At 48.1% G+C, this 26,102-nt stretch overlaps 1 pseudogene; it reads left to right on the top strand.

Annotated features, from left to right (window-relative positions):
- The first annotated feature begins 6,518 nt into the window (after positions 1-6,518).
- LOC148054700 (uncharacterized) lies at positions 6,519-9,976 on the top strand (annotated as a pseudogene).
- The last annotated feature ends 16,126 nt before the right edge of the window (positions 9,977-26,102 follow it).

Genomic DNA, 26,102 nt, shown 5'->3' with positions numbered 1-26,102 from the left:
AGGGATGAGTGTCCCTTGAAGAGTCTCGTGTTTGCATTTACCTCTGATTTTTGAGGGGTCATTGGGCTCTGTCAGCATCCTGGACTGTACCTCATAGTGCTGATGTCCCAGCAGAAGATGCTAGGAAAGGAGGTATAGCCTTGGAAGCATGCTTTACTATTCAAATTCTTTACAACCTGTAATAGCACAGTTGGCCAGTTATGAAGAGTGCGAGAGGGGAGCTGTGCATGCATCTACTCTTTTAATAAGGCATTGGTCTGTTCCATTAAATCCTCTCCTCTGGGGTGATAGGTATATGATGTACCCTGTGTCCTTTGTGCTCGGCTGCCCACTGTTGGGCCATTTGGCCTCTAAAATGAGACCCATTGTCTGGCTGGATGCAGGCAGGTGGGCCTATCCACTGGATAAGTAACCACAGGCCTTTCAGTGTTCCTCTCTGGTCCCTCTGTGGTCCCTCTCTTCCTCAACACCTTGGTGACATGAGCATCAACTTGTCAAGCCCACAGGTTTGAATTCCCGTATTTTTTTTGCCTTGTGCTTCCATGAGTCCTGACTCCACAATGGTACTGTCCAGTTGTCCACTTGTCACTTACTAACCCCTATGGCTCATCCCTTATGCACTGCCCATCATTCTGCACTTGTATTGCCTCCCCTTCCCTCTTTGCCACAAACTCCAAGGTGCTGTATCATCACCTGATACTAAGACTTACAAAGTTTTGTGAGGTTGACTGGGACCTAACATAACAACATGGGAGACAGCATGTTTAGCCTGTTCAAAAGTGGCTTTTTCATCATCTCCCCATACAAACTGGGTTTTCTGTTTTGTTAAATTATTTGGGGTGTTTTGCCCGAGGAGAATGGTGATTTTGGATCCCAACATGAAAGGCACTAACACTCTCAGGAAGAATTAATATCCCAGAAAAGGCAATAGCAAGTTATAAAATCTTATGTTCTGTCTGATGCTGGGGACCCTGAGCTGGTACAACATCAGATGGACATCTGACCACAGCACTACATATATATATTTACACATATATTTATGGAGAGACAAAAATATATATATATATATATAAAGGAGTGTAAAAACGTGTCTGTATTTTTTATTTATACCTAGATACAGTTTATATATGTATATTCATATAAGTATGTATATATACATACATAAAGATATATAACATACATTCAATATATATATCCATAAAAGTGTTGGTATAAAACATGCTTTAATAAGAGCTAATGAAATGAATAGTTGACATTTGGGTTCTGTAGTGAAGCCATTACTGTACTTCGGGTAGCACCTCATGGAGACAATTAGCAATTACACCTCTTCCTCTGAGAGGTTTTTTATGGAGGAAATACGCAATGGCACCTTCATTGCTTTCTTCTGTGATGTCTCCTCCTTCATTACAACAACTTTTCAGTATCTTGAACATCCTTGGGTAGTTAAGATATATCTGTTGGTAGTTCTTGGGAATATTGTTTCAGTTTTGTCTAAGGTTAATAAGCAGTTTAAGAATATCATCCAGAGATCTGCTCCAAGGCTGGATAGTTATGAGTGGCAGGGTGTGTGGGAGAGAATGGGCAAGTACCTAGGACAGCGGGCACCTCCAATGTTTTGGAACTTCACCCCTGAACAAGTGCAGAATCCTGAAAAACTAGTAAAGTATTTGGAAAAAGTATGTTGTCACCTTGGCAACTCCAGAGAGACACGAATCACTGCAACGTTCTGTGGCCTGGCCCATGCCTACCGAGCCCTATTCAACACTATTCAGAACCCTCAAAGGGAAGAGAAGGTCTCTGGATCTGACGACAAAATGACAGACGCTGCGGCTGTGCCAGCCCCTGTGCCAGCCCCCGCGGCTGCGCCAGCCCCTACGACAGGCGCTGTGGTTGAACCAGAGAACCAACCCGTGCCAGTATCACTTGCTCCTGTACAGAAGAAAAAATACACAAGAAGATCAGCTCATTTAGTAAGGGCTGATGATGAGCCAGGGCCATCACGAGAACAGGAGGAGGAAGAGGCAGAAGCCATAAATGAGATGGTAACCACTTGATCCCTGTCCCTGAGTGAGCTGCGAGATATGCAAAAAGATTTTTGTCATCGTCCAGGTGAGCACATCGTCACCTGGCTGCTCTGATGCTGGGATAACAGGGCCAGTAGCCTGGAATTAGAGGGTAGGGAAGCCAAACAGCTGGGATCCCTTTCTAGGGAAGGGGGCATTGACAAAGCGACAGGAAAAGGGGCAAAAGCCCTCAGCATCTGGAGGCGACTCCTGTCAGGCATGAAGGAAAGGTACCCCTTCAAGGAAGATGTTATATGTCACCCAGGCAAGTGGATCACCATGGAGAGAGGTATCCAGTACCTGAGGGAATTAGCTGTGCTGGAGGTGATTTATAATGACCTGGACAATGAGCAGTTATCCAAAGATCCAGATGAAGTCCAGTGCACACGACCCATGTGGCGGAAGTTTGTATGGAGCGCACTATCATCACACGCAAACTCATTGGCAATAATGACCTGGAAAGATGAAGAGGGACCAACGGTGGATGAAATAGCTAGCCAACTCCGACAATACAAAGAGAGTCTCTCTTCCTCGCTGCAGGACTGCGTCTCAGCTGTGGAGAAACTGTCCCAGAAGGTCCAGCAACTTGAAGAGGATATATCCTGCTCCTCACCTGTACAGACCAATATCTCAGCCACTAGGACTAAGTGTCCCTCTGCTCAAGAGAGAAGATATAGTGGATACACACCATGGGCCACCCTGTGGTTTTATCTGTGTGACCACGGAAAGGACATGAGGAAGTGGGATGGGAAATCTACCTCGACCCTAGAGGCACGGGTACATGAGTTGCAAGGAAAGACAACTACAAAAGGTGGTTCTCCCAGGAAAATTGCTGCTCCAGTTTCCAGTGAGCAGTTCCCCAGACAGAGTAGGAGGGCTGATTTTGTTTCCGATCTTGATAAAGGGATTTTTGATTCACATTTACAAGAAGTGAGTAACAAATGCTATGACCAGGACTAGAGGGGCCTGCCTCCACCCAGGTGGAGGAAAGGGACAATTGGGTGTACTGGACTGTGTGGATTCAATGGCCTGGCACATCAGACCCACAGGAGTATAAGGCTTTAGTAGACACCGGTGCACAGTGTACCTTAATGCCATCAAGCTACAAAGGGGCAGAACCCATCTGTATTTCTGGAGTGACAGAGGGATCCCAAGAGCTGACTGTATTGGAGGCTGAAGTGAGCCTAACTGGGAACAAATGGCAGAAGCATCCCATTGTGACTGGCCCAGAGGCTCCATGCATCCTTGGCATAGACTACCTCAGGAGAGGGTATTTCAAGGACCCGAAAGGGTACCGGTGGGCTTTTGGCATAGCTGCCTTGGAGACGGAGGAAATTAAACAGCTGTCTACCCTGCCCGGTCTCTCAAAGGACCGTTCTATTGTGGGGCTGCTGAGGGTCAAAGAACAACAGGTACCAATTGCTACCACAATGGTGCACCGGCGGCAATATCGCACCAACAGAGACTCCCTGATTCCCATCCATAAGTTGATTTGTTGACTGGAGAGCCAAGGAGTGATCAGCAAGACTCGCTCACCTTTTAACAGTCCCATATGGCCAATGCGAAAGTCTAATGGAGACTGGAGTTAACAGTAGACTATTGGGGCCTGAACGAAGTCACGCCGCCACTGAGCGCTGCCATGCTGGACATGCTAGAATTTCAATACGAATTGGAATCAAAGGCAGCCAAGTGGTATGCCACCATTGACATCGCTAATGCGTTTTTCTCAATCCCTTTGGCAGCAGACTGCAGGCCACAGTTTGCTTTCACTTGGAGGGGCATCCAGTACACCTGGAATCGACTGCCCCAGGGGTGGAAACACAGCCCCACCATTTGCCATGGACTGATCCAGACTACATTGGAACAGGGTGGGGCTCCGGAACACCTGCAATACCTTGATGGCATCATCGTGTGGTCACAACACAGCAGCAGAAGATTTAAGAAAGGGAAGAAAATAGTCCAAATCCTTCTGGAGGCCAGCTTTGCCATAAAATAAAGTTAAAGTCAAGGGAACTGCACAGGAGATCCGGTTTTTAGGAATAAAATGGCAAGATGGATGTCATCAGATCCCAATGGATGTAATCAACAAAATAACAGCCATGTCTCCACCAACCAGCAAAAAGCAAACACAAGCTTCCTTAGGCATTGTGGGTTTTTGGAGAATGCATAGTCCAAATTACAGTCTCCTCGTAAGCCCTCTCTATCAAGTGACCCGGAAGAAGAACGATTTCAAATGGGGCCCTGAGCAACGACAAGCCTTTGAACAAATTAAACAGGAGATAGTTCATGCAGTAGCCCTTGGGCCAGTCTGGGCAGGACAAGATGTAAAAAATGTGCTCTACACCGCAGCCGGGGAGAACGGCCCTACCTGGAGCCTCTGGCATAAAGCACCAGGGGAGACTCGAGGTTGAACCCTAGGGTTTTGGAGTCAGGGATACAGAGGATCCGAGGCTGGCTATACTGCAACTGAAAAAGAGATATCAGCAGCATATGAAGGGGTTCGAGCCTCTTCGGAAGTGGTTGATACTGAAGCACAGCTCCTCCTGGCACCCCAACTGCCCGTGCTGGGCTGGATGTTCAAAGGGAGGATCCCCTGTACACACCATGCAACTGATGCTACATGGAGTAAGTGGGTTGCGCTCATCACTCAACGGGCTCGAATAGGAAACCCCAGTCACCCTGTAATCTTGGAACTGATCATGGACTGGCGAGAAGGGAAAGATTTCGGAATATCGCCAGAGGAGGAGGTGACGTGTGCTGAGGAAGCCCCACCGTATAATAAACTACCAGAAAATGAGAAGCAATATGCCCTGTTCACCGATGGGTCCTGTCGTCTTGTGGGGAAGCATCAGAGGTGGAAAGCTGCTGTATGGAGTCCTATACGACAAGTTGCAGAAACTGCTGAAGGAGAAGGTGAATTGAGTCAGTTTGCAGAGGTGAAAGCCATCCAGCTGGCTTTAGATGTTGCTCGATGAGAAAAGTGGCAAATGCTCTATCTCTGTACTGACTCATGGACGGTGGCAAATGCCCTGTGGGGGTGGTTACAGCAATGGAAGCAGAGCAACTGGCATCGCAGAGGCAAACCCATCTGGGCTGCCTCGTTGTGGCAAGATATTGCTGTCCAGGTAGAGAACCTAGTTGTAAAAGTACGTCACATAGATGCTCACATACCCAAGAGTCAGGCCACTGAAGAACATCAAAACAATCAGCAAGTGGATCAGGCTGCTAAGATTGAAGTGGCTCAGGTGGATCTGGACTGGCAACATAAGGGTGAATTATTTCTAGCTCGGTGGGCCCGTGACACCTCAGGCCATCAAGGAAGAGATGCAACATATAGACGGGCTCGTGATCGAGGGGTGGACTTAACCATGGACACTATTGCACAGGTTATCCATGAATGTGAAACTTGCACTGCAATCAAGCAAGCCAAGCGGTTCAAGCCTCTCTGGTATGGAGGATGATGGGTGAAATATAAATATGGGGAGGCCTGGCAGATTGGTTATATCACACTCCCACAAACCCGCCAAGGCAAGCACCATGTGCTTACAATGGTGGAAGCAACCACCGGATGGCTGGAAATAATATCCCGTGCCCCATGCCACTGCCTGGAACACTATCCTGGGCCTTGAAAAGCAAGTCCTATGGCGACATGGCACCCCAGAAATAATTGAGTCAGATACGGAACTCATTTCTGAAACAACCTCACAGACACCTGGGCCAAAGACCGTGGCATTGAGTGGGTATATCACATCCCCTATCATGCACCAGCCTCCGGAAAAATCGAATGATACAATGGACTGTTAAAGACTACACCAAGACCAATGGGTGGTGGGACATTCAAACATTGGGATACACATTTAGCAAAGGCCACCTGGTTAGTCAACACTAGGGGATCTGCCAATCGAGCTGGCCCTGTGTCAAAGACTGTTATGGAACCAGAACTGCCTCGACATTGCCGTTACACTGCCATCTTCTGGCTTCGACATCCAGCCCCTGATGAAACCGCCACAGGACGCCTGCGGAGAGACCAGAGCGCGAAAAGCGGAGACCAGGGTGCGAAAAGCAGAAGCACGAACTGCACGTACGCAGACACGTTCTGCGCATGTGCATGGCCCTATAAAAGGACCGCGTGCGCCTTTTGGCGGGGCTTCTCCTCCTGCCCTGTGCATCCCTTGGAACCTGCTCCTGTGGACACTTTGAAACCTGGACACAGAGGCTGGACTGGCTGGACATAGAAAGCCCAGCGACGAGACATCGCCGGACTCGGGGTGGTGGTAGCTGGTTCCCCCATGTGGCCCTCTCCTCACCTGCCTGAGCACGCTCTTCCTCTCTCTTTCTCTCGCCCACTCTCTTGCTCTTTTTCCCTCTCTCCCTTTTCTCCCCCCCCATTCTTTCCACCGCCTCCCTACCCGGTCCTCACCCTTTTGTTCACCAAAATAAAGTCAAAGGGTTGTACGGCATTTGACCTTGTTTGCGTCTTAATCTCATCCTTGGGATCGTATTGAAACCTCCCCCAACATTGGATCAGGACATTTAATTGGCATCACGGACAGGATCCCCTGAGACAAGAGCACCGTACTACCTTGTTGTGGTGTGGTGTGTGATTGTGTGTGAACAAGATGTACGACGAGCAAGTACAAAGCGAGTGCGGAGTTCTGATCTGCGGTTCTGCTCTCCCGTGAGGGAAGCAGCCAGAGATGAACGAAGCGTGAGGACAGAGTGAATGTTGGTTCTTCTTTGTTCATAACTTACATACTAGTGTACGGTTTGGCCTCCTGGGAGCGTACAGGGGGAACGTGGACTTTAAGGCGGGACCCTCTCAGGACGACACCCCGCTTTGTAGGAATTTTTGGGTATTAGTTTATGTTTTGGCCTCCTGGGAGCGCACAGGGGAAACCTGGATACTGAAGCGTGACCCTCTCAGGATGATATCCCCTTTGTAGGTGATGGCCGCCCAAAAGGCAGTCGATGTTTGTGACCATGTGCTTTCGCTGCATGAAGGGACAGAGAAATTGTATGACCTTTTGGAGGCGCACCGCTCTCGCCCCTCACCCCAGGGACAAGACTGGGCAAGGGAACACTGGTTTCAGTTGCAGAGTGTGGTGGATAGAATAAGAATATTGCAGAAGGAAGCTAAGGTTAAGAGGGGGAAGGGAAAGGCTATAATTTGTGCAGTGTTGGGAGCGAGTCTGACTGCCGCGGCGGCGGAGAGAAAGCAGAGGTCTTGTCAGACGGATATGGTGGTGAACTCCCTGCAGGTGGTAATAAAAACCCTGCAGGAAAAGTTGGAGAAGGAGAGGTGCCAAAATGAGATATTAAAAAATGAGTTGAGAAATCAACTTTTAAGGGAAGCGGATACACCACCGGGGGTAGAAACAATGCTCGCGGAGAAGAGGATATGGCAGATTTACCCCCAGGGGGATTTGCAAAGAGCCAAAGAGACCGTAGAGAGCCCCCCCCCCAACATGTATCCACTGATCAAAACGGAGTACGTGTATGAGGACGAGGGTGACAATCGTCCCCAAGTTATCACTAAAGAGGTCCCGTTTACCGCAACTGAATTAGCAAAGCTGAGAAAGGACTTTGTGAGGACTACAAAGGAATCGGAGACTGAGTACTTGTGGAGAGTGTCTTTGTCAGCAGGGGATGGGATCTTACTGTCAGAAAAGGAGGCGGAAGGGTATTGGGGTCCGGGCGTGTTTTTAACTACAGGCGATCGCCGCGCCCCATGGCTGTTGACCCAGAGAGCCGCATACTGGGCAGGGGGGTTGAGCGCCTTGGAGAGGGGAGACCCCTTAGCTATAATGGGCACGGTAGATCAATTAGTAGAGAGTGTGCAAAAGGCGGCGTGCCTTCAGATGATGTATGACCGGGAGCTCAAGCCCAACCTGGGCTCCCCAATGTTAATGCCTGTAGACCCAGAGAGAATGACTCCCCTGATACGGGGACTTCCCGACTCCCTGAAACCTATTGGGATCCAGTGCAAGAGAGGATTTATAACACCCCCAGGGAAGAAGGGATTGCAGCTGCTCAGGAGGGGATAATGACCCCGACTACCAGCGGCCAGGGAAGAAAGTATGGCCATGGGGGGAGGTAGCTCAGGAGTTAATTGATTTCGGGAGGAAATACAGCCCTGTTAGTGGACCACCCCAAAGAACCGAGACCAGGGCTGTGCGGGTGGCAGAACGAGTTAGTGGGTGGCAGTCACCCCTTGGGAGCGGCCGGGACCCAACTGGGAAAGAAAAACCCCTGAGTCTGCAGGGACTGTGGCAGTTGGGGCTCCAGAAAGGCGCTCCCCGAGATTTAATGGATGGGCTCCCAACCAAGAAATTGGAGCAGCTCGTGCGGAGATGGTCAGAGCAAGGGGCCATTTCGAGGCCAACACCTAGCACCCCACCCCTCATAAACTCTGGGGAGAAACCAGCCAGGGGAAGAAAAGGCGGCGGAAAACTAAAACCTCTGCCCCCTGAAGGTGAGGGGGAGGGCGGATGTTCATAAGACAACTCACCTGCAATGCAAAGGGAGACTTACCACTTACGGTAGCGGTAGGACCAAAGAAAAGACCGGTAACCTTTTTAATCGACACGGGCGCACAAATTACTGCACTAAGGCGAACAGAAGCGGAACGATGCGGGATCTCGGTTCCCTCTAGAAACCTGATTGTTTTAAATGCTCTGGGAAAAACACAATCGGTACCTATGACCCCAGTGTCACTATGGTTACCAGGAGAGGACGGCCCTGCTAATACTATGGTGGCCATAGGATCTTTTCAAATGAATCTCTTAGGCATAGACATTTTAAAGGGCAGACAGTGGCGCGACGTCCAGGGAAACTCGTGCTCTTTCGGCGTCCCCCAGATCAGGCAGTTGGCCGAAGCCCCCAGCGCGGGGGTGCACCTGTTGCAAATGCCGCCTGCCCTCCCCCCTTCCAAACTGACAAAGGTAAAACCCTACCCGCTACCGACAGGAGCTAGGGACCGAATCGTGCCAGTGCTGGAGGACTTAAAGGGGCAGGGCATTATAGTTCCCACTCACTCCCCCTTTAACTTCCTGGTATGGCTGGTCCAAAAACCAAACGGCAAATAGAGGTTAACAAGAGATTACCGGAGGCTGAATGCCAACACCGGCTCATTAACAGCCGCTGTACCGAACATTGCCGAGCTCATAGCTGCCATTCAAGAGCAAGCACACCCTATTATGACAACTATTGACGTTAAAGACATGTTCTTTACGTAACCGCCATTTTTAAAAAGGGAAAAATGGAAGATCTGGGGAACTACAGGCCAGTCAGCCTCACCTCTGTGCCTGGCAAGATCATGGAGCCGATTCTCCTGGAAACTATGCTAAAGCACATGGAAAATAAGGAGGTGATTGGTGACAGCCCATATGGCTTCACTAAAGGCAAATTGTGCCTCACAAATTTCGTGGCCTTCTACGACAGGGTTACAGCGTTGGTGGATAAGGGAAGAGCAACAGATGTCATCTACCTGGACTTGTGCAAAGCATTTGACACTGTCCCGCATGACATCCTTGTCTCTAAATTATGGAGAGACATGGATTTGATGAATGGACCACTCGGTGGATAAGAAAGTGGCTGGATCGCTGGATCATAGAATCATAGAATTGTTAAGGTTGGAAAAGACCCTTAAGATCATTAAGTCCAACCATTAACCTAGCACTGCCAAGTGTACCACTAAACCATGTCCTCGAGCACCACGTCTACCCTTCTTTTAAATACCTCCAGGGATGGAGACTCAACCACTTCCCTGGGCAGCCTGTTCCAATGCCTGACTACCCTTTCAGTGAAGAAGTTTTTCCTAATATCCAACCTAAACTTCCCCTGGCACAGCTTGAGGCCATTTTCTCTCATCCTATCGCTTGTTACTTGGGAGAAGAGACCGACCCCCACCTCGCTACAACCTCCTTTCAGGTAGTTGTAGAGAGCAGTAAGATCTCCCCTCAGCCTCCTCTTCTCCAGACTAAACAACCCCAGCTCCCTCAGCCACTCCTCATAAGACTTGTGCTCTAGACCCTTCACCAACTTTGTTGCCCTTCTCTGGACACGCTCCAGCACCTCGATGTCCTTGCTGTAGTGAGGGGCCCAAAATTGAACACAGTACTCGAGGTGCAGCCTCACCAGTGCCAAGTACAGGGGCACTATCACCTCCCTGGTCCTGCTGGCTACACTATTCCTGATACAAGCCAGGATGCCATTGGCCCTCTTGGCCACCTGAGCATACTGCTGGCTCATGTTCAGGCGGCTGTCAACCAACACCCCCAGGTCCTTTTCCATCAGGCAGCTCTCCAGCCACTCCTCCCCCAGCCTGTAGCATTGCATGGGGTTGTTGTGACCCCAGTGCAGGACCTGGCACTTAGCCTTGTTGAATCTCATACAGTTGGCCCCAGCCCATCGATCCAGCCTTTCCAGGTCCCTCTGTAGGGCCTTCCTACCCTCCAGCAGACCGACACTTCCACCCAACTTGGTGTCATCTGCAAACTTACTGAGGGTGCACTCAATCCCCTCATCCAGATCATCAATGAAGATATTGAACAGGACCAGCCCCAACACTGAGCCCTGGGGAATACCACTTGTGATCGGCCGCGAACTGGATTTGACTCCATTCACCACGACTCTGTGGGCTCAGCCATCCAGCCAGTTTTTAACCCAGCGCAGAGTGCACTTACCCAAGCCATGAGCAGCCAGCTTCTCCAGGAGAATGCTGTGGGACAGTGTCAAAGGCCTTACTAAAGTCCAGGTAGACACCATCCACAGCCTTCCCCTCATCCACTAAGCGGGTCACCTTGTCATAGAAGGAGACCAGGTTAGTGAAGCAGGATCTCCCTTTCATAAACCCATGCTGGCTGAGCCTGATCCCCCGGTTGTCCTGCACGTGCCGTGTAACGGCACTCAAGATGATCTGTTCCATAACCTTCCCCGGCACCGAGGTCAGGCTGACAGGCCTGTAGTTCCCCCGATCCTCCTTCCAACCCTTCTTGTAGAGGGGCGTCACATTTGCTAACTTCCAGTCATCTGGGACCTCCCCGGTTGACCAGGACTGCTGATAAATGATGGAGAGTGGCTTGGCAAGCTCCTGTGCCAGCTCCCTCAGTATCCTCGGATGGATCCCGTCAGGCTCCATGGACTTGTGAGCATCCAGGTGGAGGAGTAGGTCAGTGACTGCCACCTCTTCAACAACTGGGGCTTCACTCTGCATCCTATCTCCATCTCCCGGCTCAGGGGCCTGAAAACCCCGAGGATGACCAGTCTGACTATTAAAGACTGGGGCAAAGAAGGCATTAAGTACCTCAGCCTTCTCCTCATGCTTCGTGGCAAAGTTTCCCTCCGCATCCAACAAAGGAGGGAGATTCTCCCTGGTCCTCCTTTTGTCACAATGTATTTGTGAAAACATTTTTTGTTATCTTCAACGGCAGTGGCCAGTTTAAGTTCCAGCTGGGCCTTCGCCTTTCTAATCTTTTCCCTGCATAACCTCACAACATCCCTGTAGTCCTCCTGAGTCGCCTGCCCCTTCTTCCAAAGGTAGTAAGCTCTCCTTTTTTTCTTGAGTTCCAGCCCAAGCTCTCTGTTCAGCCAGGCTGGTCGTCTCCCCGGCCTGCTCGACTTGCGGCACATGGGAACGGCCTGCTCCTGTGCCTTTGAGACCTTCTTCTTGAATAACATCCAGCCTTCCTGGACTCCTTTGCCCTTCAGGACTGCCTCCCAAGGGACTCTGTTAACCAGACTCCTAAACAATCCAAAGTCTGCCCTTCTAAAGTTCAGGGTAGCAGTTTTGATGATCCCCTTCCTTGCTTCTTCTCCAAGAATCGAAAACTCTATCATGTCATGGTTGCTGTGCCCAAGACAGCCTCCGACCACCACATCGCCCACCAGGCCCTCTCTGTTCGTAAACAGCAGGTCCAGCGGCGCGCCTCCCCTGGTTGGCTCGCTTACCAGCTGTGTCAGGATGTTATCTCCCACACACTCCAGGAACCTCCTAGGCTGCTTTCTCTCTGCTGTGTTGTATTTCCAGCAGATACCTGGTAAGTTGAAGTCTCCCACAAGAACAAGGGCTAGAGATTGTGAGACTTCAGCCAACCGCTTGTAGAAAACTTCATCTGTTTCCTCATCCTGGTTGGGTGGTCTATAACAGACTCCCACCAGGATATCTGCCTTATTAGCCTTCCCCCTGATCTTTACCCATAAGCACTCAACCTTATCATTACCATCATTGAGTTCTAGACAGTCAAAACACTCTCTAACATATAAGGCTACCCCACCACCTCTCCTTCCTTGCCTGTCCCTTCTAAAGAGCTTGTAGCCATCTATTGCAGCACTCCAGTTGTGTGAGTCATCCCACCGTGTTTCTGTGATGGCGACATCACAGTTTTCCTGCCATGCAATGGCTTCCAGCTCCTCCTGCTTATTGCCCGTGCTGTGTGCATTGGTGTAAATGCACTTCAGTTGGGCTATAGATCTCTTCTCCAACACAGGCATGCCACCCCTAGGCTCATCCCTAGCAAGCCTGGTTTTATCCCCTTCCCTCTTTGCATCTAGTTTAAAGCTCTCTCAATGAGGCCTGCTAACTCCTGAGCCAGAATCCTCTTCCCCCTTTGCCACAGGTGAACCCCATCTGACTCCAGCAGGCCTGGTGCCATGTAAACTGCCCCATGGCCGAAAAAAACAAAATTCCACCACTGGCACCAGCCTCTGAGCCACGTGTTAATGAGGTGGGCCTTCCTTTCCGTATGCCTCCCGGCTACTGACGGGATGGAGGAAAACACTACCTGCGCTCCTGATCCTTCAAGTAGTCACCCCAGTTCTCCAAAGTCCCTTTTGATCGTCTTTGTACTTCTCTTGGCTACCTCATCACTGCCAATCTGAACAACCAATAGCAGATAATAATCAGACGCTTTTACCAGCCTAGGGAGTTTCCTGGTAATGATGTCCCTTATCCTTGCCCTAGGGAGGCAACAGACTTCCCTATGGGATGGGTCCGGTCAGCATATTGGGCCCTCTGTTCCCCTCAGGAGGGAGTCACCTATGGATGGTTGCACTCAAAGAGTTGCGGTCAACAGCTTGACGTCCAAGTGGAGATCAGTGATGAGTGGCATTCCTCAGGGGTCGGTATTGGGACCAGCACTGTTTAACATCTTTGTCGGTGACATGGACAGTGGGATTGAGTGCACCCTCAGCAAGTTTGCTGATGACGCCAAGCTGTGTGATGTGGTTGATGCACTGGAGGGAAGGGATGCCATCCAGAGGAACCTTGAGAGGCTGGAGAGGTGGGCCTGTGCAAACTTCATGAAGTTCAACAAGGCCAAGTGCAAGGTCCTGCACATGGGCCGGGGCAATCCCAAGCACAGACACAGGCTGGGCAGAGAATGGATTGAGAGCAGCCCTGAGGAGGAGGACTTGGGGGTGTTGGTTGATGAGAAACTCAACATGTGGCAATGTGTGCTTGCAGCCCAGAAAGCCAACCGTATCCTGGGCTGCATCAACAGAAGTGTGACCAGCAGGTTGAGGGAGGTGATTTTCCCCTTCTCCTCTGCTCTCGTGAGACCCCACCTGGAATACTGCATTCAGCTCTGGGGCCCCCAACATAAGAAGGACCAATGTTTCAGCTGTTGCTGAGCAGTGCTCGCACAGCATCAAGGCTCTCTCTCCAACCTCTTCCCCCCAAAGGCCAGTAGGCTGGGGATCAGCAAGAGATCAGGAGGGGACACAGCCAGGACAGCTGACCCAAACTGACCAAAGGGATATTCACAGAATCACAGAATGGTTGAGGTTGGAAGGAACCTCCAGAGGTCATCTGGTCCACCCCCCCTCCTCAAGCAGGGCCACCTAGAGCTGGTTGCCCAGGACTGTGTCCAGATGGCTTTTGAATATCTCCAAAGATGGAGACTCCACAACCTCTCTGGGCAACCTGTGCCAGTGCTTGATCACCCTCACAGCTAAAACATGTTTCCAGATGTTCAGACAGAAGCTCTTGTGTTTCAGTTTGTGCCCATTGCCTCTTGTCCTGTCACTGGGCACCACTGAAAAGAGCCTGGCTCCATCCTCTTTGCACCCTCCCTTCATGTCTTTATATGCATTAATGAGGCTAAACAGTCCCAGCTCTCTCAGCCTTTCCTTGTAGAAGAAGTACTCCAGACCCTTAATCATCTTTGTGGTCCTTTGTTGGACTCTCTCCAGTATGTCCATGTTTATCTTGTACTGAGGAAGTGTAACTGTTCACTCAACTCCAGGAGCTGAGTAAAGTAAATCTGATATTAAACATTACACCATCCATGCATGGAATCTGTAAAAGAACCTGGCCAGAGTATTGGACTCTGATACTCTCACACCTGCTTTTTACTTTTATTTAATTCCTTTCTATTGACATTTAAATGTCAACTATTCATTTCATTAGCTCTTATTAAAGGATGCTTTATACATTTTTATGCCTACACTTTTATGGATACATATATACACACACATATTTTATATATATATCTACATAAAAGTATAGGTATAATTTATATATCTTTGCATATATATACACACACTGTATGTACACACATATATATATAAAGTGTATCTAGGTATAAATAAAATACATATTTGTACACTTCTGTATATATACTTTCTCTGCATATGTAAAATGGTTCAATATATATCCATATCTATACAATGCTTTATCTATACACATAGATTAAAAATTTAATTTTTTTCTATGGACCAAATGAAATGGGCAGCCAATCTAGCTGAGGGCACTCTGAGATCACGTGGGCATGACAGCATCAAAAAATGGCAACCAGCAAATCACAAGACAGTATGAAAACACAGAGAAAATGATGTTGTCAAACAAGGCAGCCTCCATGTACGTAGTGAGAGGGGACCTCCTTTTCTGACATATCCTAAGTAAGCTCCTGGGGGCAGCTGGTCCTGCCAGACAATTACAGTGCAGTATGAAAACACATGGGCCCTGACATTATCAAAAGTGTACATGGATTAATTATGTGTTAATTGCACATTGATTAAATGGACATTGATGAAATAGACATCAACGAAGAGGACAGCTGTTAGCTGTAAGCAGCAGCCGCACACAGTTCAGGACCCAGAGGCATACGCCTGCATTAGCCATCAGATGGAGGGCTGCACGCTCTTCCGCACCAGGCAGCCAGGATGCTTGCCAGACAACGCCTAAAAGCTTTACTTCAGCTGCCAGCCCTCGTACTGTCTGCAGGTTCACTTCCAAACGTTGCTCTCTCACACGCCAGGACCCACCCAGTTTCTCATGGGCCCAGCAGGGCTGCGCCAAGGGGAAGGTGCCCACCAGCAGCCCTGCTCCACACCCTGTGTAATGGCCTAGGAGGAGCCCAGCGCCCCGGCAGCCATGCACAGAGCTGTGGCGTGGGGTCAGCCCACTGCGGCACCCGCAGGCCTCCAGCCGCCTGGGCTCAGGTGGGCCAGGCCCTGAAGGAGTATTTTCCCCATTAGGCATTTCTCACCAGTGGTATTAAAGGCCTTTCCTGCTTGATCGTCACCCATGATAGACTGGGGCACACCCATGCTCCACATCGCGCTGTGCATCCCTCTGGCTGCGAGAAACTTCATGATCCAGTTTGTCTGCTCTCCCTGCTCCCCCCCACCCCCCGTTAATATTCATCACATTATTCTTGGTGCAATGGGTCGCATTTCCATCAATTAGGGTCTAGATACCCTAACAGATGAGCCGTAGAGGAGCCATAACCCATCGCTCACACACCAGCCCCCGGCTAGCCCCTTACCAGCCATCCCGGGGAGGGGCCGCCCGTCCCCTCATCCTGCTCCCATTGCGGCCCAGTGCTGGGGGAAGCTGGGGGGCCGCTAAAGGGGACCCCCCGCCCCCGAAAGCGGGGCCGCCCTAACAGACAGACGCCTCCGCGCCCCGCCGTGCCTTTCCCCCGGCCGGCGGCGGCTCCTTTGCACCAGCCCCGCCTCTCTGCGAGCAGCCTTCAGCTTCGGCTTGGGCCGCAGCCCGCCCTTCTCTCCCCAGGGCGACGGCAGCCCCCAACGAGGAAGCCACCGCTGCGCCGGGAGCGGCGGGGACGTCCGCCGAAAGGCGGGTTCCTAGGCGCGGGGAGGCGGCTCCCGACCGGGGCCGACGAAGGCCAGGCAGTGCCGCCGCGGCGCCGGGCGAGCTCCCCTCGGTCCCGGCCGGCCTCGGCCGCTCTCTGCCGAGGCGCCGCTTCACCGCCACAGCCCCGGGGCGCTGGAGCCGGGCCCACGGGGACAGAGCGGCCCTGCCCTGCGCCCGGCCCCAGCCCCTGGGCCAAACCCCGGCCCCGGCGGCTTGCGGGGGCAGCCGGGCGTCCGCAGAGCCGCGGTGCCCCGAGCCCGCTCCCGGGGGATCCAGCGGGATCCCGCCCGCAGCGCGCCGGGAGGGCCGCTTCCTCACGGCCCCGGCGAGAGAGGCGCTCGGACCGGGCGAAGGGCCGCGCAAAACGCCGTCATCGGAGCTAAGGCTCCAAGGCGGGGGCGGATAAGCACGGAAAATCTTACGTCCCTCCAGAGGGCGGGAGCCTCAGGCCGTGCAGCATCGGGCGGGCCTCCCGTCGGTGCAAAGGTTACCCGGCGCTGCGGTCTTCTGAGCTCTTATAGGATTTTCCTGGAAGAAAACATTTCTATTCATCATTTCTGCTGTCAAACAAGAAGGACGTTCACACGAGAACTCGTTGCTGCACTCTTAGATAAAGGCAAGGCCACGCAGGTGGTGTAATCGCCGCTACCGAGTGGGAGCCGGCGACAGGCTCCTTGATTGCAATTAGCTGGCTGACAGGCTCCTTAATTGCAATTAGCCGGCTGAGTTCGGCCTGTGGCCGAGGGCTGCGTGCAGCACAGCACAGCACAGCACAGCACAGCGCAGTGCAGTGCAGCGCAGCACAGCACGGCCGGAGGGAAGGGCAGGCCGTACCTGCACCGCAGCGCGGGTCAGCATCGCTAGGCTGCCTGGAAAGGCCTTCGTCATATGCCTGTGCGTTCTATTGGCATTCCAGTGCCTTCAGACACAGTAAACGTTTTAGCTGATTTCGATGTGTTCTGAAACAAGATACTCGGAGATTCACTTCTGAAATGATTGCTACTAGGATTTTCTCTTAAGAAGCATCTGTGTGCCAAGCATTGCAATTTTGACACGTTGGACTTGCAAATAAATTCACAGATAATTAAATACCAGCTAAATGAATGTTTTGTGTTGTCATAATATTTGTATTAGTTGAAAGTACAGCAATTAGCAAAAACATTCAGGAACTTGCCAGTGAAAACATGTTGACTGGGTTCTGCTTTCATTTCTGTGAGGATGAGTAAACATTATTACCAGGAATCTCTGAGAGGTTTATTTTGGTATGGCTGTTTCTGGAACATTAATCTTTATGTTTTCCTTTGTTAGATGAAAGCAGAAAAGATGTGGGTCCCTAAAGAGCACTTCATTCACAAGTAGTCCCATGCAGGTTCACGTGCCCTTTGGGGAGGCTGCAGGCCCAGCCTCGCTGGCCACGGTTGCAGCGCGGCGGGGAAAGGTGCGGCGGCACGCGCCTGGTTGCAGCTTGCTGCGCCCTGCACGGTGCGTGCAGGGCTAAAGGCAAACCCGGCGGGTGGGATTCTTCCGTCAAGCTGGAGGCTGGGGACAGGTGGCAGTCGAGTGGTAAATGCATAGCTGCTCGTTAACTCACGTGGCAGAGGCACTCCTCTGCCCTAAATTATGTATTATGGGAAGAGCTCTGACTACAGCACTATTTCATCGACTCTGCTTGGCTCAGAGCATAACTACACCTAGCTGGTGAGTTGGAGGTGCGTTGATCAGTTGTGCTGCGCTCACAAGTGCCCGTGAGATAAAGAAAACAGTGGAAATTACAGTGACTGCAAAGTGTCAACACTGCAGTGAGGGGCATGCGATGGGAGAACAGGAGCCCAAGTCTCACTTTTCCTGAGTCTTGACGTGGCTGAGAGGACCTGTGATTCTGATGATCTCTTTAGTTAATTCACAGTCAGAAAATGCTTCAGTTAGGCCTAACACCCTGGTGTTCAGCGAGAAGGGAAATTAGTAATATCCTGTATAGTCCTGTGCATGCTGTATGAAGTCCTTTTAATGATTTGTTTATTTGCAAAGCACTTGTATGTGAGTAGCTAATTTGGAGAAACACCATGCAAGTTGTTGTACCATTTTGCAACACTCTTTCTTGCAAGGGGACAATGTACTTTTTTTTAACCTGGTGTGAAGGGACTGCTAATCTGCATGGGGAATATTTTACCTCATTAATAGTATGATTTGTTCTGGGATTGATGTATTTGCCAAATAAAATATTAAAGTAACACCCTATGTGTGACTGGGTTATTATTTCATTGGCTTGTGTAAATGCTAGCTTTTAAAAATGAAATCTTGGCAGCTCCCCATTTCTTTAAGATTAAGTGGACAACAGCAAATACCTAAGCAAATTCAGAATTTATAAACATGTGAGAAAAGACATATGATCAGTATAATTGGACCTACTGACTGCTAAAGGAAGCCAATGTAGTTTCTTATAGTCTATCAGACATTCTGGAAATTGGAAACCTGTATAACGAAAATATACTAGGCTCACTGCTGTATCATTTGTGATCTTCCCCTCTTATTACCTTTTCTTGTATTTGTGGTATGCCACAATGGTTAAGTGTTTGTCCCCCACAGTTTCTGGGTTGTCTGATTCAAGGGAATTCATGAGCTCTTGGATAGTGTGTGAATTCTGACAATGGGAGCTGCAATTCCTAAATTTCTGTCATTGCTTAATGAGGATCAAGAAGAGTTGCAAGAGGTGTGTGAACCTGTGTCTGCCCCTATGTAGGCACCCTCATCAGTGCTTGGTCTAGTCTACGCTGCCTTGGGCCCTCTCCCAAGAGAGCAATCGTAACTCTTTAACAGGACGTGAGCCCTGCTAGACCTGTAATTTACCTTTCAACTGTGGGGCCTAACGCATACCTTTTAGTTGTCACCAGTAATTCATGCATTTGGCTGCCCAGCCAGCTGCACAACAGAAACATCTTGGCTTGGCAGAGCAGGGATGAGCTGGAGGTCTAGAGGCTTTGCTGGTAGTCTGGACTGATGTATTAAGCTATGAAATGGATATATAAATTGTCATCCTTGCCTAGGGAATAGAAAACAGACAGGAAAGTGTGTGCTAGAGATTTGAAAAACCCAGAAATGTGGAATCCCATGAATAACATTTAAGGACTGTAACCCACCCATTGTGAATGAACCATGTGGAGAGCAAAGTAATAGTTGGGATGGATATGAACCTAGATACTGAGCAAGGCCTGTGGGCTCAGGCAGGATCCACCCAAGGGAAAAGAGCACAGATTTTCAGTATGCACGATGAGGTGGTATATAGCAAGAATGTAAGCCCAAATGTATTCAATATAATGGTAACCTAATATTTTTTTGTTATTCTTGGGTATAATACCTTTTCATTCTCCTTCTGTAATTTGTGAGGTTAAAGCTTGCTTTCCACCTGAAACATCCTGAAATAGCGATGACATCATTTATCATTGCCCCGGGAAGGACTCTGACAGTTCTATTCTGTTACCTCATTATCAGATCACAGTTGTGTCACTTCCCATTAATTGTGCTTGCCTGTGCCAGCCTGGATTAGTTCTGCCAGAGAAATTTACAGTATTGGGGGCCGTGACACTGCTCCCTTGCTAGCCACCCACTTCTCTTTGTCACCTGCACTGCCCCTGGACAGAGCGCCGTCGATGAGGAGAAGCCAGCTCTGGCTAGGTCAAGCACAGAGCCACCTCAGCAAATTGTCTGGCTCGCAATTCAGCTTTGGGAAGTGATTTGCTTTCAGGATAGAACATTTATTTTTCCCCATAGATTTATTTTTATATATTTGCTTGTCCCTCCCTCCCCTGCTATCTAGCATCATCTAGATGGCAAGCATCACTTCGTCTGGTTGCTTTCTGGTGTCCTGAACACTTAGAAATTATGTTCCCAGAACAATACTTTCTCTGAACGTATTAAAAAAAAATCCAGTCCTTTCAAAGCTGATAGAAATACTTTGTTGGCAGAGCAGGAGCAAAGCACTGAATGAGACCTTGTGAGGAAAGCAGTCTCGCTTGCAGGGCAGCGGAGGACACAGGGTCCTTGGCAGGACTCAGCCCTGTGGCAGCCCATGCTGTGAAGATAATTGAGCTAAATTACCGACACAGGGATTTTTTGTCCTCCAAACATTTCAAAATTTATAGATGCTGTTTAAGAGGTGTTTTACTGAATGTTGTGGAAATGAGGGTTGCTTTCCACAAAACTAACAGGAGAAATAGCTGCAGCTCATCTTTTCCTAAGTAAACCTGCCCTTGTGTCTGACCCTGGGTTTGGGCTGAGCTCACGTTTCAAAAGGCGTTAAGGGCCAGATGAGTCAAAAACAGTTTGTCTCCTGCAAGAAGCTTTGATATTTCAACCCGTGTTTCCTTCTAATTAGGATCCTGAGCCATAGGCCTACGGAGGACTCCTTACCCCCACAGCCATAGCTGGGGATCAGGGAGACCCTGGCTGTCTGGGGCACGGCAGGCAGGGAGCTGCCCCAGCATGGACCCCAGCAGCTTGGCAGACCGGTGGGAGCAGCAGGCCCCACGGGGCAGCCTGGAGCAGGGGATGGGCCCAGCCAGGGAGGCTGCTGGGGAGCAGCAGAAGGCAGAACAATGGCATGGGTCTGCAGTGTGTCTAGGAGGCAGGACAGAGATTAGGCTGGGCACAGGCGCACCTACAGCACGGCACAGGCAAGGCTGGAGGCCCCAGCGTGAGATGAAATGAGGCATCAGGACCCACAGGCCATGAAGGCCTCCTGGCGCTCTCCACAGCCTCCCCAGCCCTTGGGGTGTGCCGGGTCAGAGCCAGGAAGCTGGGCCAAGGTCCCTGAAGCCAGGCAGGGGGCGGGAACCGAGCCTCCCCTGAGGAGCTTCAGCGGGGTATGTGGGACAGGAAAGCTGACCAAGGAACCCCGGGGTCCCTGTGAGCCAGGCCCATGGCCCTTGGGCCATGCACCTGAGGGCCAGGCACTCAGCTCCACCAGCTGGAGCGACCCATGAAAGAGCTGTGGAAGCAGAGCTGCCCTCAGAGGGGGGAAAAGCCTGGAGCTGGGGTGACCCAACTGCGCCCCTCACCAACTGGCACAGCCCCATGGGGCTGAGCATGGAGGGAAAGTCCTGGCTAGGCGGTTGTCAGCAGCCCGAATTATGGCTTGTGATGAGCCAGTTCCATCTAGGGAATCCTACAAGGAGACACAATTACAGGGGAGGCCCAAGACCCATCCAGAGACAGATACATGTACACCAAAGCCCAGCCAGAGGTTTAGTAGGGCTCCCAGGCAGAGGGGGTGGGGGGTCCCAGGTGAGGCCAATCAGAGGAATTAAGGCCTGTTAGTGCCTGACAGAAATGTTTTTATCTGCATGCTTTTGTTCATTTCCAGTGCTTTGCACCTCTTATCCATCTCCTGGTGTCTGGTCATCCTCATTGTGTAGAAGTCAGTTTTCTTCTGGGCTGCTTCCTGGAGTTAGGCAACAAGTTCCTGCTGAGATCAAGCCCAGGTGCAATGCTGGGGGTAGTTTGCTGCAGGGACTGCTGCCAAAAGATGTTAGAAGCCGCCCTCCAAATGGTTTTGCTGCCTTCTCCCTGCAAAGTCTGCTAGCATCAACCCAGGAGGCAACTGGTAGTTTAGATGCAGTCAGAGATGCCCCTTGTCCCTCTGCCTGTGGGCCAAGATTTTTACCCTCTGCAGTCTGGAAGAAATGATAAATAACATGTAAGTTAATTTTCTGGATAATACTAAACCAGGTGTTTCACACATCTTATGTCTGCAGATCAGTATTAGCTATCCATCCTGACAGTATCTCCCCAGCTGGTCCTAGCAATGGCCCTATGTTGATGTGGCAGCTCAGCATATCCACAGATATATATATAAGGTGTTCACTGGTGATTTAGTTATGTACATATAATTCTCCCCAGGTGATTTTCATCTGTGATAAAGATTTAACCTTTTATTTTTTTGAGGTTTTGTTCTATTTGCTGGCTTGTCATGGTAGCACAAGGTAAGGGAAAAAACTTCTATCCATGCTGTGTGTTAACTGTTTTTAAAAGAATAGTTTAAAATAACCAGCTTTTAAGTCTCTTTTTCCGAGCCTATGATGTTGGCAGTGGTTCTGACAGTAATAAGTTTTGATAGGTAAAACAAATAACATTTGGTCACATTTAGCTTAATAGTTCCCTTAATGTAGACTTGTCATGGAGCTAAACTTGTTTGTTGATAAATGAAACCATCAGAACCGAGACAGAAACTTCTTTTGAGAACTGCTTTATGTTTCTGTCATTTCTCCAGGGGCTTATGATGAACAACTGTAGCGCATATTGTACATTAGATTTATTTCCTGCTTTTCTGTCACAGATGCCTTGCCATTAAGAATTTCATTCAGTGCATGATTTCTATGTAGTATTTTAAAAGTCTAAAATCTTAAGTTTGTTACGTTACGTGGCTTCTTACTACAACATAGAACACTATGCTTTGTGATGGTATCTGTAACGTATGGCAAAGTGGGATATATACAGGTAATTCTATATATGGATACTTATAAAACTCTGACTGTAGTTTTTCCATAAGTTTAAAAAAATACAGTGCAATAGAAATGAAATACAGTATACTTCTTCCATGTGTGCATAAGAACAGTCATACGAGGTTGGATCAAAGGCTCTTCCAGACTGTCATCTAGTCTCTGACGATTACATCAACTTAGAGAAAGGACATGGAGTGACCTTCCTCTGGAATATTCTTCCAGGCTGTCACAGCCTTTGGTTCAGAAACTTCCAGAGTAAGAGGTTGGAGTCTAAACCAGAGTATTTAATAGCATCATGACTATAAAATAGATTAAATGCATTTACTTAACCCGTTTATTCTTCCATTTTTTACAGTGTTCTGTGTCAGTTATTTCTATGGTGTGTTGAGGCTTCTTTCATCTCAGGATCTCAAAATGCTTTATGTGTTTCACAGGTAGGCAAGTGATGGCAAGAAGTCATGCTATGATTTGTAGTTCTGGAAATGGAGCTTGATAATCCTTGATCATTCAGGCTAAGGAATGGAACAAAGACAATATCCTGTTACTTTTGAGTGTGACTTTCTTTTCATCTGTACAGAAGTGGTAAGCCTATCTCAACTTACTGTAACTGAGGACTTCATGAAATTGGTACCACATGCTTCTGGCTGTTTGCAGAGATGATAGAAATGTTCTGTAGTGACTGTAGTTTTCTCACAGGACCATTACAGGCCACATTCTTCTTTACTTTATGGGGTCACCTCTTGAACTGCACAAACCAAAATTATTACTGGAATATCATCAAGTTTTGCATGGTCTGATAGCTCTGCATGTCTTTATCAAACAGTGCATGTCTTTATCAAACAGATCTCTTTGTCAACATATATCTCTGGATAAATAGAAAGCTTGCACCTGAAAAAGCAGCACTGGCTGATGCGAAATTCAAGCCAGACTGAATGAATGTTACTAGGAAGAGGAAAGTGCTGTTATACTCCTAAGAAGATACATGGGACTATATTTTAATATGCAAAACTTCAATGACATTTGTTCTTCCTACCTGAAGGTTGATGTTTCTCCTCTGACTATGATTTCCTACAGCAATGACAGTATAAATACTGAGCAATGGAGAAATATTTTAACATAGGATATGAGACTTATGCAAGTGTCATGTGCAGCTCAAATCTCGTTCTTGCAGGAGAATAGAATAACCCCAGAAGTTACCCTTCATGAATATAAATTGAATAAGGTGTATAATTACTGGGGTTTTTTTTACACATGCAGACTCAGAGATTACTCAGCAGACATATTGATCAAGAGAGCTTTGCAGCTAGAGATAAATTCTGGTACAGCCATTACTTCTTCAGAACAGTGGGCTTAGAAAATCTAGTGGTTTAACTATCAATTATAGGAACTACCCGGTGGCTTTACTTACATGGTTTTCGATGGGCTGTAAATTACTTGTGGTATCTTTGTCTTTAGCATAGATATCCCAAAAGACAAATTGTATACTCTCACACACAAAGTGAAAAAACAAACAGACAACAAAACCCCACAACATTTTAAGGCTATTATTTTAAAAAATGTTTTAGTGAGTCTGACAAATCATAATTCCAACAGCACAAGACTGAGGCTGAAAGGAAAATTACACTTAGCATCTTCATGAAAATCTTTAGAAATAACATTTCGTTTATTTATTAAAATGAGGCAGGTTTAGAATTTTGTACCCAAGAATTGTCTGATACCAGTGTGTATTTCACCCAGCAAGTCAAATATGTCCTCTTTCTAGTAGCTTGCAAGTTCTGCTTTAAACTCTGAGATTCGTTAAAAGTTAGACCTTAATGGCCAGATTCTGCTTCCCTTGCACTTGCTAGTTATTGTGTTATTGTAGGTGTGCCTTATTAATTCTGATATGAATAATGGCAGAGGAATGGTGATCGTAATTTTGACACGATGAGGACTGAATATTTCCTGTCTTAAGTCTCTGGCAGGTCTGACATAAAGGAAAATTGCAGGTGTTTCTTTGGCGTTTGTAGGAAGACTATTTTAGAGGTCTGGCATCTTAAATGAGTTCTGCTTAGACTGGTCAGTGAATAGCATTGAAGTGGAGGAAAAATTTGTGCATGTTAAATGAATTTATCATAAAGCTCTGCAATAATCACCACAGTAAGCAATATTTCATCTTCTAAGCAGGTATAGCCAATATACAACTACCCATCAAAAAGTTAACAGTGATACTCAAAGAAAAGCATACTTCTTGTCTTCTGGCCTTTTACTTTCCAACTGCACGAATTTCTACCTTTATCCCCCCCCCCCATCCCCCTCCCTTTCTTTCTGTCTTCCCTAGGATTAGATTTATGAATCATTTGCAGAGGGAGAAACTCTTCTGCAATGTTTTTTTCATTAGTCCCTTTTGATGATTCATTTTAACACAGATGCTGTCATTTAACTCTGCTGATGCATCAGAGGCTCAACTTGATCGCAAGTTTTTGGAACATGAATTTTTTTCTAATAGCAGGAAGCTATCAGAATTGGTTTCTCCTTTGTCATATAATTTATCTGAAAAGGTCAGCATGACCCTATCTTCTGGGCGGAATTCATAAAATTATAAATATGTTGTTCAAGGTTTAAAATCAAAACCTTGTTTGACAGAATAACCATGACCTTAACAATCACCTTACTGGGATCAGAAAATGTGGCCTTATGTAAGTATGAATAATAAGGACGTTACCTTTGAAAATCCACATTTGGAAAACATCTTTCAAGTTACAGCCATTTTTTGTATTTGCTTTTAAAAGTTTTGGAAAACATTCTTAAGTAAATACAGAATCCCTGTGATTTTACTGGTGACAAAAGTAAGGACTGAGCCAGGAGTATAAATCAGCACAGTTCCTTTGGCTGGAAGGCATCTTAGTTTACAAAGTCAAGGAGTGGATTTCTCATTTAAAATGATCTGTAATTTTCCTTTTTTTTAAGATATGATTTAAAAAAATGCAAGGACGCTAAATAACACATCTTTTGCAGCCTGATTCTGACAGTGTTTACCTTATTTAGGTACAGTACCCTTTAAAGTTACCACAAATAAAGTCCCTTTGTCTTTTCTTTTCTCATCCATAAACAAATCTTTCTCCTTAAAGGTATTTTTACAAATAAATATGCTATTTCATATACTCCAGTATTTCTTGTTGGACGTTTGCTATGTTGACACAGCAAGCAGTGTCCTTTTTAGTGTAGAAAATGGTAAGAGAATTGTGTGCTTTAAATCAAGAGAAAGACTCTTGTTGACTTTCTTGGGCATCATAAGGCCCTTGCTAATAAACACATTTTTCTGAGGAGGAATTAATCACATTTTGTGAAAGATACATCACACTATACATGTTACATCTAGGTCAATTTAGAAATGTTATTTACCACAGCATACATTCATAGAAATATTTTTTAAATAGTTTGTCTTAGAAAATAAGCCATATA

This window comes from Nipponia nippon, unplaced genomic scaffold (assembly GCF_047370975.1).
Source record: "Nipponia nippon isolate SJK-2023a ecotype South Korea unplaced genomic scaffold, ASM4737097v1 scaffold_3, whole genome shotgun sequence".
Lineage (NCBI taxonomy): Eukaryota > Metazoa > Chordata > Aves > Pelecaniformes > Threskiornithidae > Nipponia > Nipponia nippon.
This window is presented reverse-complemented; position numbering and strand designations above follow the sequence as displayed.